The sequence below is a fragment of the Lissotriton helveticus genome, chromosome 1_1 (assembly GCF_964261635.1).
Source record: "Lissotriton helveticus chromosome 1_1, aLisHel1.1, whole genome shotgun sequence".
NCBI lineage: Eukaryota > Metazoa > Chordata > Amphibia > Caudata > Salamandridae > Lissotriton > Lissotriton helveticus.
The window spans coordinates 2145228952-2145243417 of NC_136057.1; the positions used below are offsets into that span (position 1 = coordinate 2145228952).

At 48.3% G+C, this 14466-nt stretch overlaps 1 protein-coding gene across 3 annotated transcripts in view; it reads left to right on the forward strand.

The window, feature by feature from the left end:
• The window catches only part of CCDC18 (coiled-coil domain containing 18), a 1360824-nt gene that overhangs the window by 1071946 nt on the left and 274412 nt on the right, over nt 1-14466 (forward strand). The window lies entirely within an intron of this gene.

Consider the following 14466-nt stretch of genomic DNA (forward strand, 5'->3'; position numbering starts at 1 on the left):
GCCCTGGAGCGGTTTGGGCTCCAGTCCATGCAGTACCTTAAACACGATACAAAGAGACTTGAACAATATCATTTGAGTCACCGGGAGCCAATGTAGCTCTACAAAGGCATGGGATGTTGATGACCTACGTGCCCTTGTCAGTGCCTACTTTGCTGCTGCGCCTGGATACTCTGGAGACTTGCAATCAGGTATCTCGGGGACTCCAGTAATAAAGCATTACAATAATCCAGGTGGCTCAAAATGACACTCCTAACTATTGTAGCTCTTGCCTGAACTGGCAGTATTGGCAACACTTTGCGGAGTCCTCTGATGAGTATAGCAACTTCCCACCAGCTTGTTGACATGGGATTTCAGGTTCAGCTAGTCATTAAAGCTGACCCCCAGATTAAGTACCGTGCTCATGGTTACCAAAGGAACGTCTGAGGGTATGGGCCAGAAATCAGTTTGCAATACTGGCGGAACACTACCCACCCTGCAGTGCAGAATCTGTTTTGTCATTGTTAAATTGTAATGAATTGTCCCTCAACCAATTCTCCATTTCCCGAATGTATCCTGGGAGTCAGCATGGTCACCTTCCAAGGACACAATAAGCTGGGTGTCATCGGCGTAATTAACCACACTAATATTATGAACTTTGATGAGATCCAGAAGCGGCCGCATGTATGCATTAAACAAAATGGGACTGATTGAGGACCCCTGAGGTACCCCATGGTCATTGTTGGTAAACTCCGATTGAAACGGAGGAAGTGCCTCCGCCTGCCGCCTTTTAGACAAATAAGATTGCACCCAACTCAATGCAACATCCACCACTCCCAGATCTTCCAACCTTGCAAGGAGGATTAAGATACAAAAATAGCTACAAGGGATTTCGTTTGTCTCTTAATTTTATCAATCTTGCGAGTTAGTTACCAGAAATCTAACTCCAGTGTGTCCATAGGACAACAAAGAAACTCTTTAGAAAGTAGGACAGTTAATCACAGACGTAGAACAAGGGAAAAAGCACACGAAAAGCTAATATTATCTAGAAAAGTATTGTATTGAATAACTCAGCAAAATAATATACGGGGATATGGTGAGCAAATCAATGTCAGCAAACAATGTTATGGACAGAAGTATACAAAAATCAACAGTTCAATTCATAACAACTCATCAGCTCCTTAAATTAGTCAAAGGTAACCAAGTCCAAAAATATACGATGGTTAGCTCTTGTTGCAGATGAATTGCTTTGGAGTTGATGATGGGGTCGACGTTTCGGTCTTGGTTGCAGATGTCTATAAGACCGTCATCAGGACTGTAATATTTTTGCAATAAGTGCCCCCTAAGTAAAAACAATATATTGCAATTACTTAGAATATCAGCTACAATGCATAATAACATATATATATATATACAAAATACTTTCAAAGTTAAAAAGAAAAACGTGTGCTTCACATCCTAATGATGTGATTTAAAATATTAACATTCCCATTCTATGTATAATAATACAGTGCAAACCATTCATTGAAAGTTAATCCTAATCTGATCATTATTACTTCAAGGATTTTGATATTTACAACAAATTCGTCATCTTCAGAACTTAAAGCAATTCCATAAGGTTATCATAATTAATGCGGTACATACATCGTGGAACATGCTAGAGAAAGCCATTTGTCTACCAAACGGATGTAAGTGTCACCAGTAGTCAGTCATATGTGTACATCAAAACTGGACTTACTCATACACAATACACAATATAACGGGAGTTGTTCAAGTAGACGAGTCACTGGAGGTAGATCACCACAGCGCTCTTATCTGAAAACATATAGAGCGACTCATTAACCAAATGTCATTGGTAAGACCTGGAGACTAGCATAAAAAATTATAGGCTAGTTATACCTGTCGCGATTTTTAAATACACGATTTTCAGTCTTAGAATGTAGTGCAGCCGGATTGAAGGCTCAGAAAGAAACACAATTTCTAATGATATAAAATGAGGAAATACAAAGTATAAATAAAAGATGTCCTGGGAGTCAAGGCTTGGATAGCTTCACATAACAGTTTAGCCCCAAAAGGACCCCCGCCATGTCCGTGGGAATAGGATAGCCAAGCATCACCTTTATGTGCGCTAAAATTTCTTCCCAATAGGGTCTAATGGAGGGACAGTCCCACCAGATGTGACGAAAATCCCCCAGCTGACCACAACCCCTCCAGCACCTGTCGGAAGTGGCGGGGAATATCTGCCGAAGTTTGGAAGGGTGAAGATACCAGTCCATCATCGTCTTGAGGTGGGCTTCTCTGAGGGCGATAGATTGATTAAAGCAGTGGGTATCTGCCCACAGATGAGTCCATTCCTCATCGGTGATGGGGCGCTGCAGCAGGTCTTCCCACATAGTCATATATCTAGGTCGTGGCGAGATGCAGGTTTTAAGCAAGAAAGAATAGATAAAGGATATCACTCCTTTCATCGAGGAAGACTTAGCGAGTAAGGCCTCAAATTTGGTCAAGGGGCGAGTAGCAGCGTCTCTAATGGGGGGTGAAGAGCCCAGTGCATGAGTTGGATGTAGTGGTAGGATTCAGTGGCTGGTAAGTGAAATTCACCCCGACATTCCTGAAAGGTGAGAGGCTCCCCATCACGGAATAGATGTATCAAGCGAGGCACCCGCCTCGCTTCCAGGCGTCAAAGGGGCCCTCCCGGAGGGCCGGGGGAAAAAGGGAAGTGTGGTGTATCGGAGTGTAGGGGGACGGGAAGGTGGTCCACCGCTCGTCGTCTGTTAGAGTGTCCCAGACCTTCAGTGTGGTGTGTGTGGGCGTGCTCAGGTAAGCGTTCAAAGGTCTATCCCTGCGAGGGCGCCAGGCTAAATCCCATATGGTCCGGCCCGTCACGCTGCGGTCCATATGAAGTCAATGTTTCCCAGAATCCTTCTGAGACCACTCGACCAGCACCCGCAGTTGGGCTGCTTTATAATACATCTGAATGTCCGGTAGACCCACTCCACCCACAGTATGAGGCCCATGCAGCAAGGAAAAGGAAAAGCGTGCTCTGCCCCCTTGCCAGATGAAGCGGAGCAACGAGGTCATGAGTTTCTGGAAATAGTCGGGCTCGAGGCTGATAGGGAGTGCCTGAAAGAGATAGAGGAGTTTAAGTAGTAGGGTCATTTTAATAGCGTGGATGCGTCCCAGCCATGAGAGGAAGAGCGGCTTCCATTTCGCCAATTAGGTTTGGAGAGGGGGAAACTTAGCTTGAAAGAGGCCCCGGAGCGAAGGGGTCAAAGACACCCCCAGGTATTGTAGGGACTTAGCGGCCCAGGCGAGCGACGTTGAGGAGCGAAGCTGATCCGCCCTATCCGAAGGAAGGGAGAGGTTAAGAATGAAAGACTTGCCAGAATTGACCTTGAAGCCCGAGAGAGACTCAAAGCGAGCGAGCTCCGTGTGGAGGCTAGGGAGAGAGCTCTCAGATTTCGTGAGGGACAGCAGGATGTCGTCGGCAAAGAGGGAGATCTTGTGGGGATCGCCTGTGAACGGGATCCCCTGAATGGTCGCGTTTTGTCGCACAGCTATCGCTAGGGGTTCAATGCTGAGGGCAAAAAGCAGGGGTGAAAGGGGGCATCCCTGCCGTGTCCCCCGAGAATGCCTGAAAGAATCCGAGCTCGTGCCATTGACCAACACCCTGGAAGTGGGAGCACGGTAGTTCGCCTGGACCATCTCAATAAATTTGGATGAGAAGCCAAAGGCGGCCATCACTCGAAAGAGGAAGGCCCAGTTGACCCGGTCAAAAGTTTTCTCCGCGTCCAGGCCCACCAGGATGGCCGGGATCCGAAATCTGTTGACCTTTTCTATGAGATGTACGATCCGGCGGGTGTTATCATGGGTCTGTCGCCCCTTAATAAACCCGGACTGGTCGGGATGGATGAGGAGGGGCATAAGATCATTCAAACGTTTAGCAAGGATGGAGGAATATAGCTTGGCATCAATGTTAAGTAGGGCAATTGGCCTATATGAGGAACAACATTGAGGATCTTTCCCCGGCTTAGGTATAACAGATATCACAGCTTCCGCCATGGTACCAGTCGTCCTGCTCTCTTCAGCCATGGCGTTTAAAAAGCGAGACCAAATGCGTAGAAAGCTCAGGGGCAAACGTCTTATAAAGGAGCGGCGTGTAGCCATCGGGGCCAGGGGCTTTATTGGGCTTCAACGAAGAAATCCCCATAGTGACCTCCTCCTAGGGTAATGGGGGCAGACAACTGGTCATTCCATGCTGCAGAGACCTGAGGAAAGGAGAGGGAATCGAGGAATGCTTGTTGGGCGTCACCATCCAGGGAGTTCCCCGAGTAAAGGTTTGTATAAAAAGAACCAAACAGGGCTGCCTTCTCCTCATCCCTATGGACGACGCGACAACTCGGGTCTAGGTTTCCCCCTATATACTCCTCCCTTTTAGCCCGGAGCTGACGTGCCAGATGTTTGCCTATCTTATTGCCCTGGGAATAGGAGAGCTGCCGAAGCTTAAGGAGTGTGAGTTCCGTCCTATTGGAATAAATGGCCCAAAGTTTGCCTCTAAGAGCAGTGAGTTGCCGCTGCTTTTGGCACGTGGGATTCGTTTTGTGGGCAAGTTCCACGGTCGTGAGTTCAGTTTCAAGGGACTCGCGCTCCCGAGCCCGCTGTCTATTGAGTGCAGAGTTGAGGGCAATACACTCGCCCCGAACAACCGCTTTCAGGGTGTCCCAATTGGTAAACACCGAAGTGTCCTCCGATGGGTTAGTCTCAAAGAACCCAGAGACGGCGGCGCGCAGTTTATTGCAGGACTCGTTGTCTCGAACGAGCGTGGGCGGAAAGTACCATCTAGGGGCAACCAGCGTGGGGCCCCGCCATTGTAGACAGACCGAATAAAGGCTATGGTCAGAGACTGCAAGCGGAAAGATCTTGGCTTCTTGCAGAGCACCCTGCATGGATTGACTGATAAACACATAATCTAGGCCCGAGTACGTTCTGTGGACGTGAGAGAAAAATATGTAATACCATGTCTGGGGGTAAAGTGCCCTCCACGTATCTAGGAGTCCCAGGTCTCTGAAGCGGTGACGCAGCTCCCCCCCAAAAGTCCCCGCATCAGACCTCATTGTGTGCATGCTATCAAGCCCCTTGTCCCAGATGAGGTTAAAATCACCCATGAGGAGGAGAGGCCCTTCCACGAAATCCGTTAGTTTCTCCAAGAGTGTGGAAAGAAAGGTCGCCTGGCCCGCTTTGGGAACGTAAAACGCTACAAAGGTGCAAAGCTGTCCCCGGAGAATCCCCTTTACCATCACCCAGCGACCCTCTCTATCACCCTGCACACCCAAAGGCTGGAATTGAATCGCTGCGCGGAAAAGAAGGGCCACTCCCCGATGTTTAGTGTTAGCGGAGGAACGATAAATGAGTGGAAAGAGTTTGTGCTTAAGACAAAGTTCTTAAGCTCTCGCCAGATGTGTTTCTTGCAGGGCAACAGCATCCAGGTGAAGGTCTACTCTATATTTCCACACTTTGAGCCTCTTCTGCGGAGAGTTAAGGCCCTTCACATTCCAAGTGGCAATCGTTATAGGAGTCATAGCATCAGGGGAAAAATTGCACGCTTAACAAAGCAGAGGAGGGCCCCGCAATCCCGCCATGTGTTCCTGCGCCCAGGTGCCCCTGCGCCCAGGTGCCCCGCAATATCTGCACACCACCCCGTGGAGCCAGATAGAAAAAGGAATATCAAAATAATATAGCCGCCATCAGGAAACCCTCCCGACCCCCCCACCCACCCACCCCAGGACCCAACCATACCCCAACTTGGAAAATGAGAGAAACAACCAAGAAAAAGAAACAACAGGACAACAAATGCACCGTCGGCCCTTGGGCAGGGTCCAATACTCGCCAGGGACAAACGGAGAGTACGGTGAACTCTCATGGGTCACTCCCTCCGGCGCCCTCAATAGAGCTAGCAGTGCCAGTTGAAGGACATGTCTTTCAGGAGGCCCCGCACGCCTCCGTCACCAGCGCCACCGATGCAACCGCAGCTCCTCGCTCAAGGCGGCTTGTAGAGACGTCAGGTTTCGCCGCACGTGGAGGCCTGCCGACCCGCTGCCAAGCCATCGGTTGCTTCTGTTCCCCGGGGGGAGGGCTCCTGCCATCGGATGGGGTCTCGGGGTCCGACAGACCCAGGAGGGCAAGGGTCGCTGTGAGGGAGCGGGCCTGGACTAGTTTGCCATTGAACCTGAAAATCAATCTGAAGAGGTGCCCCCAGGAGTAGGGAATGTCCCGCTCTTTCAAATAGGTCGTCACTGGTTTGAAGTCTCTGCGCTTGGCCAAAGTGGAAGCTGCCAAGTCCTGAAAGAGCAATGGCCGATGGTCACGGAATTGCAGAGGATTAAAGGCCCGAGCCTTACGGAGGATCTGCTCCTTCAACTGGAAGTCATGGGCGCACACTAAGATATCCGGAGGGGGTGCTTTAGGGCCCCTCGGAAGGCCCACCCTGTGCACTCTGTCCATTTTTAAGGTTGTAATGTCGTCCTCATTCAACACGTGCTTGAACAGGGCCTCCACGTATTCTCGCAGGTCAGTCCCCTCTCCCTGCCAAGGCACTGCCCGGATTCGAATATTATTCCTTCGCGTTCTGTTCTCCAGGTCCTCAGCATGGGCCTGGAGGTCAAGATTCTGCTCGGTGAGCCGGATCACATCTTGATGTAGGCGGTGGATATCGCCAGCCGTGTCCACGTCGTGCTCCTCTAGGGTAGCCACTCTCTCCCCCAACTCGTCGACATCGCGCCGCACCTCCCGGAGATTCGACGCCAACTGGGAGCGCAGTTCAGAAATATCCTCCTTAATGGCAGCGAAGAGTTCCAGCATAAAGGCCTTGGTCGCTGGTGCGTCGTCGTCTCCAGGGCACGGCGTGTTCTCGGTGGATTTCGCGGGAGGGAGACCCCCTGGCGTCCCCAGCACGTCCTTAGGGGGCTTGTCTTTCCTGGGTCTACCCGTCGACATGGCGAATTGGCCGTAAGCGGCAAGGCCCCGACCTCGTGGCAGCATTCTCGGGTACCACCAGCCGCACGGTGACCACTGCAGAAGAGAGGTGCAGTGCAGTGTGCCTCGTCCACGAAAGCCAAGAGTAGCCTCTCAGGGGGGCACCAGACCACCCCTGCTCTCCTCACCTCACACCGTGCTAGGCCGCCTCTTCACAGGCCGCCACTCCACAGGTCGCCAGACAGAAGCCCCTTCACCTGGCCACGCCGCCGTAGGCCCTCACAGCCCCTCCGCCGCTGCCGGGAGCACGAGCAAGCCCACTGGGAATGCAGGGCCCAAGATGGCGGCGCCCGCTTCCCTCACCAGGCAGGGCCCCACTCCGGACTCCACCAATGCTTCAGTTGTCCACCGGGCCAGGAGGCTGCCAATCACGCCCAGCGAGGCCGCCAGGCAGCGATGCAGGGGGAGCCTGCTCGTTAGGTAGGAGCTGGCCCCTGTAGCCTCCACGCCGCTCCGAGCAGCGCCACCGTGAAGGCCCCGGCACACCCCGTTCCGCTGAGGCGCGGACCGAAACCAGGCGGGAATTAACTACCCGCGGGCGGGACTCTGCCTCGCACAGTGGCAGGCGGGCCAGCTCTCCACCACCGCGGGTCCCGCAGTACTCTCCGCAGAACCGGGCAGTCCAACGTATACAGCCTGCCAGGCGCCGGTGTCGGATGGCCACTACCAGCGCTCCCTCCTCCAAATTACAAGGCTCTGCAGTGCGACCGCGGGGCAGCTTGGCCCGGGGCGCCGAAGGCCGCAGGTCCGCCAGGCCACAGAACGCCACCAATAAGCTTCCCCAGCGGCACCAATGGACACGGGACAGTCCAGGGCTCCCAGGCGAGCCGAGGTCGGGCGTAGGTGGGCACTAGCTAGGGCTCAGTTCAAAGCGAAGCAAAAGGCGGCGCCGGAGAGACGGAGATTCACGTCTTACTCCGCCGCCATCTTGGACACGCCCCCACATCCGATCTTTAACAGAATAGCAAGCAATTTAAAAAGCGCTACTCGCTGCAACCCTCCCGATCACGGGCGCTATTGGCTTCAAACAATTAATAACAATTTCACCACTTTGATTTGTTTAAAAGAACAGCCTGTATGTGCAAATAGCAGACAATTTAAAACACTACTCGCTGCAGCCCTCCCAATCACAAGCAATTTTCAGATATCTTTTAGGCACGGTCGCTCCAGTGTGACGCTATATACACGACACGGTGCAAAAACTAGAGCGCTAACCCCAGAGCACGACGGACCCACTCTAACAGGTGGGCCCCGCCAGGGTTCGTATGCGCTATTGGCTTCAAACAGTTAAAAAAACTATTCACCACTTTGATTTGTTAAAAAGACAGCCTATATGTGCAAATAGCAAGCAATTTAAAAAGCGCTACTCGCTGCAACCTTACCGATCACGAGCGCTATTGGCTTAAAACAATTAGAAACAATTTCACCACTTTGATATGTTTAAAAGAACAGCCTATATGTGCAAATAGCAGACAATTTAAAAGCGTTACTCGCTGCAGCCCTCCCAATCACGAGCAATTTTCAGAATAGTAGTGTGTTTCCCTCAAGCATAGTACATGTTTCTGCTGGTCACGTCACCCAATCATCTAGCTATCATGCATAATTTGGCCTTAGTCAAAGCTTGGGAATCTGTCCTTTGGACCCTGAAACGCAAGGTCATACCCTTATAACCAATTATGGCCTACTCATGCACAGAAAATACACCAAATAGACAAAACGTATGAGCAAATAATAAAGGTTTTGCTGTTTTTTATCAGTAATCTAATTTTCAGTATTGGAAAATTGAATAGAAGATTGAGGTGGAGCAAGGTGGAGCAAGGAGCTCTGTGAAGCTGCTGTAGAGCTATGGCGGGTTGCAGCGGGCTCCGGCGGAGAGCAGCTGTTGTAGCCCAGCACACAGTGGGCAGTGATTATTGTGGTGGCTCAAGGAGTCGTACAGCACAGGGCAGACGAGCTGGAATGTGTGCGGTGCAGCACTGGAGCAGATGCTGTTTTGACACGGAGTCGTGCAATATTTCCCTGCGATGTTTTCTTACTCCCTAAGTGGCCCAGCAGACCAGCGGCCCAGGAGTTACAGTAGCCCTGCATTAGCCCTAGTCCACCTAACTTACTAAAACTTTACTAACCTAGAGTCTGAATTGGGCCATAGCACTCATCTGTCAGTCTGCTTTTGCTTTGCCTCGTCCTACCTGCCTGTTATGCCTGGTATGTCAGTCAATTGAGGACAGAGGAGGAGGAGGAGGAGGAGGGGCAGCCAGTGAGCAGAGAAGAGCTTTATTCCTCAGGCGAGTCAGGAGATGTACCCAACCTGGTATATTTGAGGTCCACATCATGTTGCTGCTTGGTTGTGGCTACCCAGCTGGGGAGGGACTCGGTCCCCAGCATGCTTTTGGGTCTTTTTTCAGATGCAAGACTGCATAAAAGTGCACGGATATTTCCCTCACGCTCACCATTGGCATCGGAGTATTGTAGTATTGGTGGCTGAGTGCCTGCTTTGTGTTGGGGATGCCTTGGCTGCAGGCCCCCTCAGCTGTGCGGAAGCCAGTATTAGGCTGGTGCGGCTTGTGCCTCAAGGAGTCTGCTCCCTGTACGCACACGCATTACTCACTTTGTAGGCTCTCTTGTGTGCTCTTGCTCCACCCTCTAGGAAGGGGGGTTAACATCAATTTGTGGAGTTGCAGGGAGGAGGAAAGAGGGAAAAGCAGGCATTGGCCGTTCGTAGCATCTGTGGACAAGTTTTTGCAAGTAGTTTTAGAAGATACCTTCTAGGTGTCTGTGCTCTGTTCGTTTGATTGCCCCTTCAGGCCCAACTGGTCCAATTGCTAATCACACTCTCTCTCCTAAACTTTCAAAAAAATACTATTTGGCAATCGAAGCCTCAGTCCCACTTGTCCCATTTTTCTCTGTTTTTACTCTCTTGAAGTCCCATCCCTCCATGTTGTCCCTGTATTCAAAGAGTGGGAGAAGGGCACGAAATAAGGAGTTAGAGATGTCTTCAGGTGTAAACAAAGAAGATGGGTTGAGTTTAGTTATGGTTCTGCCCAGGGCAGTGTCTCATGTCAGATTAATCGCTTTGTCCATAACCCACTGCAGTCCATTCCCGAAAGTCAGTTCAGCAACCTACATCGCTTAAAGTAAGCAGGGAAAGCAGTGGAAGAAATTGACATAGAAGACACATAGGCTGTTTCTGAGTCTAATGTCGTCTGTATCAAGTTGGATTCCGAATCTGGGCCTAAGAGTCCTATGGCTCTATCTGGTGGCCAAAATGTTGCTCCTATGTCAGGAATGTCGTTGTCTAAAGAGTCTTCTCTAGTGATTCATGGTGAACTCTGTGGCGATGTGTGTAGCGTTGACCCCAATGTAGTGGAGAACTATTCTCTACCGGACATTGGCACTCTCATAGAGACCAATCAAATTAGGGAGACTAACTTAAAATCGCCAATTGACCTGGACATGGTCTTAAGTCCACCTTTGGACTGCCTACCTAGTCGTCCAACATTACCGGATTTGTGTAGCAGTACGCCATCTTCGAGGGTCTCTCTTTTAGGTTCAATGGACTCGCTGAATTGTGATTTGCCCACATGCACAGTGGCTCAAGTCCTCGCTCAGTCATCAAATTCGGAAATAGAGGGGACAGGTGGGGGGAGGGCCCACTCAAATATCTATTGTGTGTAGAGAAGATGGTTTCCTCGATTTTGTCTTTGTTGGATAAATCAGTTGCTAATTCTGGTCATGTGTTGGAGGTGTTATCCCAGATTTAAAGGGGGTACAGCACCTCACTTCTTTTGGTTTACGCCCAGGGAATGAAGAAAGGGGCACTGAAATGAGATCTCAGGCTTCCCAGATTATTACAGTGGCATTAAATGGGGTGGCAGAAGTTGAAGTTCAGGTGGGGGACTATGATGGATCTGGGGCCACTCCTCATGGGCAATCAAACAGTATCTTTGAGGCCACTAACAAGAGTGTCAATATGCCCTGTTCTTCCTTCTCAAGCTGTGTATCTGGAGATCAATGCAAGGCAGCCCAAGGGGCAAATGTATCTGTATCTGAAAATCCTCTATACTTTTTCCCGATATTTAAAAAAGGGGTTCCTCTTACCCACGGGGGTTGTAGTTCCACAAAATGACCTTTCTAGTGCTAAACTATCAAGGGCTAAACAAGAATTAAATAAATAAATACAATAAAGATGGTGTTTCTTCTGTGAAGTGAGCCTCTTCTCCAGATTGCAATGGGACCAAATGCCATAAGAGGAAAAAGAAATGGATTTGGCGCATTATGAAGTGTAAGTCTAAAAAGCTGAGGTTTTCTAACACCTTTGGAGAGTCCGCTCCCATTACCAGCCTCAAAAAGTAGAAGAGTCAATGAAGGCTGTTCCTCTTATAAGTTGGGAGTCTCAGTCCCCAGAAGTAAATAGTACGCTCCCTTATACTATTATATTAGAAGTACCAATTCTAGGCTGCCATTGACAGGAGAAGAGGCTTACGGATATGGAGGTAACTGAGGTGGTTTGAGTATGGGACTGGTGAAGGGTGATGCTGGGGACGGGACTGTAGAATCTGTGAGTACAGATGTAGAGGGTAATGGAGTTCCCCAAGAGGCTGAGTGGATCTCTGAAAGATTTCCTCAGTCTCCTCTAATGGGGATTCTTTACCTGTATGGACTGATCTTAAACATATGAGGACTCTCAATGGGGAGGCTCCTTCGTTTTTTCAACCAACTCCAATATTTAAAGCTGTTGCTGGGCCAAGGCAGACTAATAATCCAGCCAAAGGACTTTGGTCTGGCCATTTTTCTAATACCTTGAAGTTTGTTTCTTTGTTTGATTGATAGGGAAGTGGGCCCAATGAATAGAAGCATCAACCTGCAGCTCAGATATCAAGGATTTGTGCCTGGTATCAAGTAGAGCTATTGATCAGGTGTGCTCAGATTCCCTAAGCACACTATTGAGTTCTAGAGTCACATTTAGTTCTAGGATTTTGGTAATGCTAATCCTGGCTTATGTGGAGCATTTCTAGAAAAAAGGTATTGATGTTTTCCCGTTTGAAGAGACCACTGGTGCTAAGTAAAATAGGCATAGCGTGGTCATTCAAAGCCCTATTAGAGATGTATGCAATAGAAATGGAACTGTAGATCCAAAGGATATCATAATCTCTATTGGTAGAGTTACGGGTAGAAGAGTGATAAATATTGTGGGACATGAGGACCAGATGGTAAGGGAACCTGGAAAGGGAGATGAGTTGGTTCCCTGGAGTTTGGTAGCAGGTGCACTAAATGTCTCCATAGAAAATCTAAATCTTCCAGTGTTACAGAGGTAGCCCATTGGGTCAAATTCTTTCCTGGAATATGGCAGGCTTAGGACATTCTAATTCCAAGCTAACCTTTTTAATGCTTTTTCAGCCATTGATAATTTGCTTAAATACAACCTGGATGTGTTCTGATTTTAAATATGAGAATTATTTTGTATTTTCTTGTGCAGCAAACCCTACGGTAAAAGGTCACACCAGCGGAGGTATAGCTATTTTACTTAATAGCAGTAAAAATTGGAAAGCTACGGTGTTTGTCCATCCTTCAAATCTTTGTATTTGTATAAAGTTACTAGCCCTGTGCAATGTAATAGGAGGATCGTATTAATCTTTTCTTCTGGTAAATGTTTATATTCCGCTGGAGGTCGTCTGACTTTTTAGTAATCTATGTATTCTTTTGTGCATAATATTAGCATTTGAAGAATGCAGACTGATGGGAAATTGTAATGCAAAAATCTCAAATTGTTCCTCTTTGACCTTTGGAAACCTGGAGTTGGATGAGTTGTGGAGTATCCCAGAGGCAATTTACCCTGGTTATATTAGATCAGACAGGCTGGTTTATGCTTTTTGGATTGACTGAGAACCAATGACTTTGTTGCTTTAAATGGAAGATTCCCAGAGGATTCTCCAGCCTCCTTCACTTTAAGCTCCTCTCGAAGGCAATCATTAATTAGGTTTCCAACCAAATGTTTGGCACTTGCATACAGTTTGAGGTATTGAGGACGGATTTGAGTGATCACACTATTCTCTCGGTGGCTTTTAATTCAGAACTTAAGGCGATCAAGACCTGGAATTCCAGAAATGATACAATTGTAACAAAAAAATGGGCATATGTTTTAGTCAAATAATAACATGATGAATTTGGCAGAATATGTTAAAACAACGAGTTTATGCCCATTTCGAGAGAACCCTATTGCCTGGTTTGAAAAGCAGCTGTCTTTATTTCGATCTTGTGGGTGTAACAAACGAACAACCCTTGGTAGTCACCACTTGCTAGAAAAAAAAGCTAAATCATGATCTAAATTCCCGAGTAAGGGAACAATTTAAGCAGCCGTCACTACTGAGGCAAAGGGAAATCAACCATTTGAAGCGGGAGAGAACAAGATTGAAGGTGTCTGAAAATAGGAGGGAGGAGGATCAGAAATGGAATAAGCTGAAAATAGTTGCGTTTTCTGGTGAAATGGGTAAATAATGGTCCTTAATAGCCGAATATTAGATTATCTAGAGTAAAGGCTGAGGCAATTTTAATATGTGACGCAGCATGGACCCAATATACCTCGCACCTATATGCATCTAATTCTAGTTGGATGTTTCTGTTGGAGTCAATGATGAGTCTCCCCAATTGAAGGTATATTACCATCCTTCCTGTGAGGAGAGAGTTTTATTCAGGGCGCTAGGTATTCCAGGGTGATTGGCCCGGACGAACTCCTGATATCTCTTATTTAACAAGATGCTTCTGCATGGGCCCTTTTTCTGCGCCCAGTGTTTCAATAATGTTATTCGTATGGGACCAGACCATCTACTTGGAACGGAAGTGAAGTGGTGCCTTTTTATAAAAACGGTTCTAAAACTTCTCCTGACAGCTTTAGGCAGATTGCATTATTGGGTGTGATTGGGAAATTGTTCGCCACCAGTATGCTTCTTCACCTTCAGGACTCGGCATTTGGTATTAATCTTGTCCCTGTGGTGCAGGTTGGTTTTTGTAAGCATTGTTGTACCCTAGATAGTATCACAGCCCTCCAAACTCTGATTGAAAAGTATGGTTTAATACTCTGCCTTTATAGATCTCTCGAAAACGTTCGACAAGATTGATCGTGGGACGCTGTGGAGGAAATTGGTTGTATTAGGGATCCCGCACATTTACTTAGGCTAGTTGTCGCTTTGCACTCTTCTCCTTGGACTCAGATCCTGATGGGAGGGTTTATCTAGTAAAGAAGAGACTCACAGTGGGCTGAAGAAGGGGTGCTTACTTGCCCCCTTTCTCATTTCCCTTTATATTTATGAATTACCTAGCAGAGTTGGATAGTGTAAGGGGGGCCCACCAAAACTATGAACAATGCATCTGGTTGTCTTCTCTATGTGAATGATGTTATTTTGCTAGATGTAACCCCGATATTCTACAGAGACGTCTTTCTGAGTTAGGAAACTATGCTGA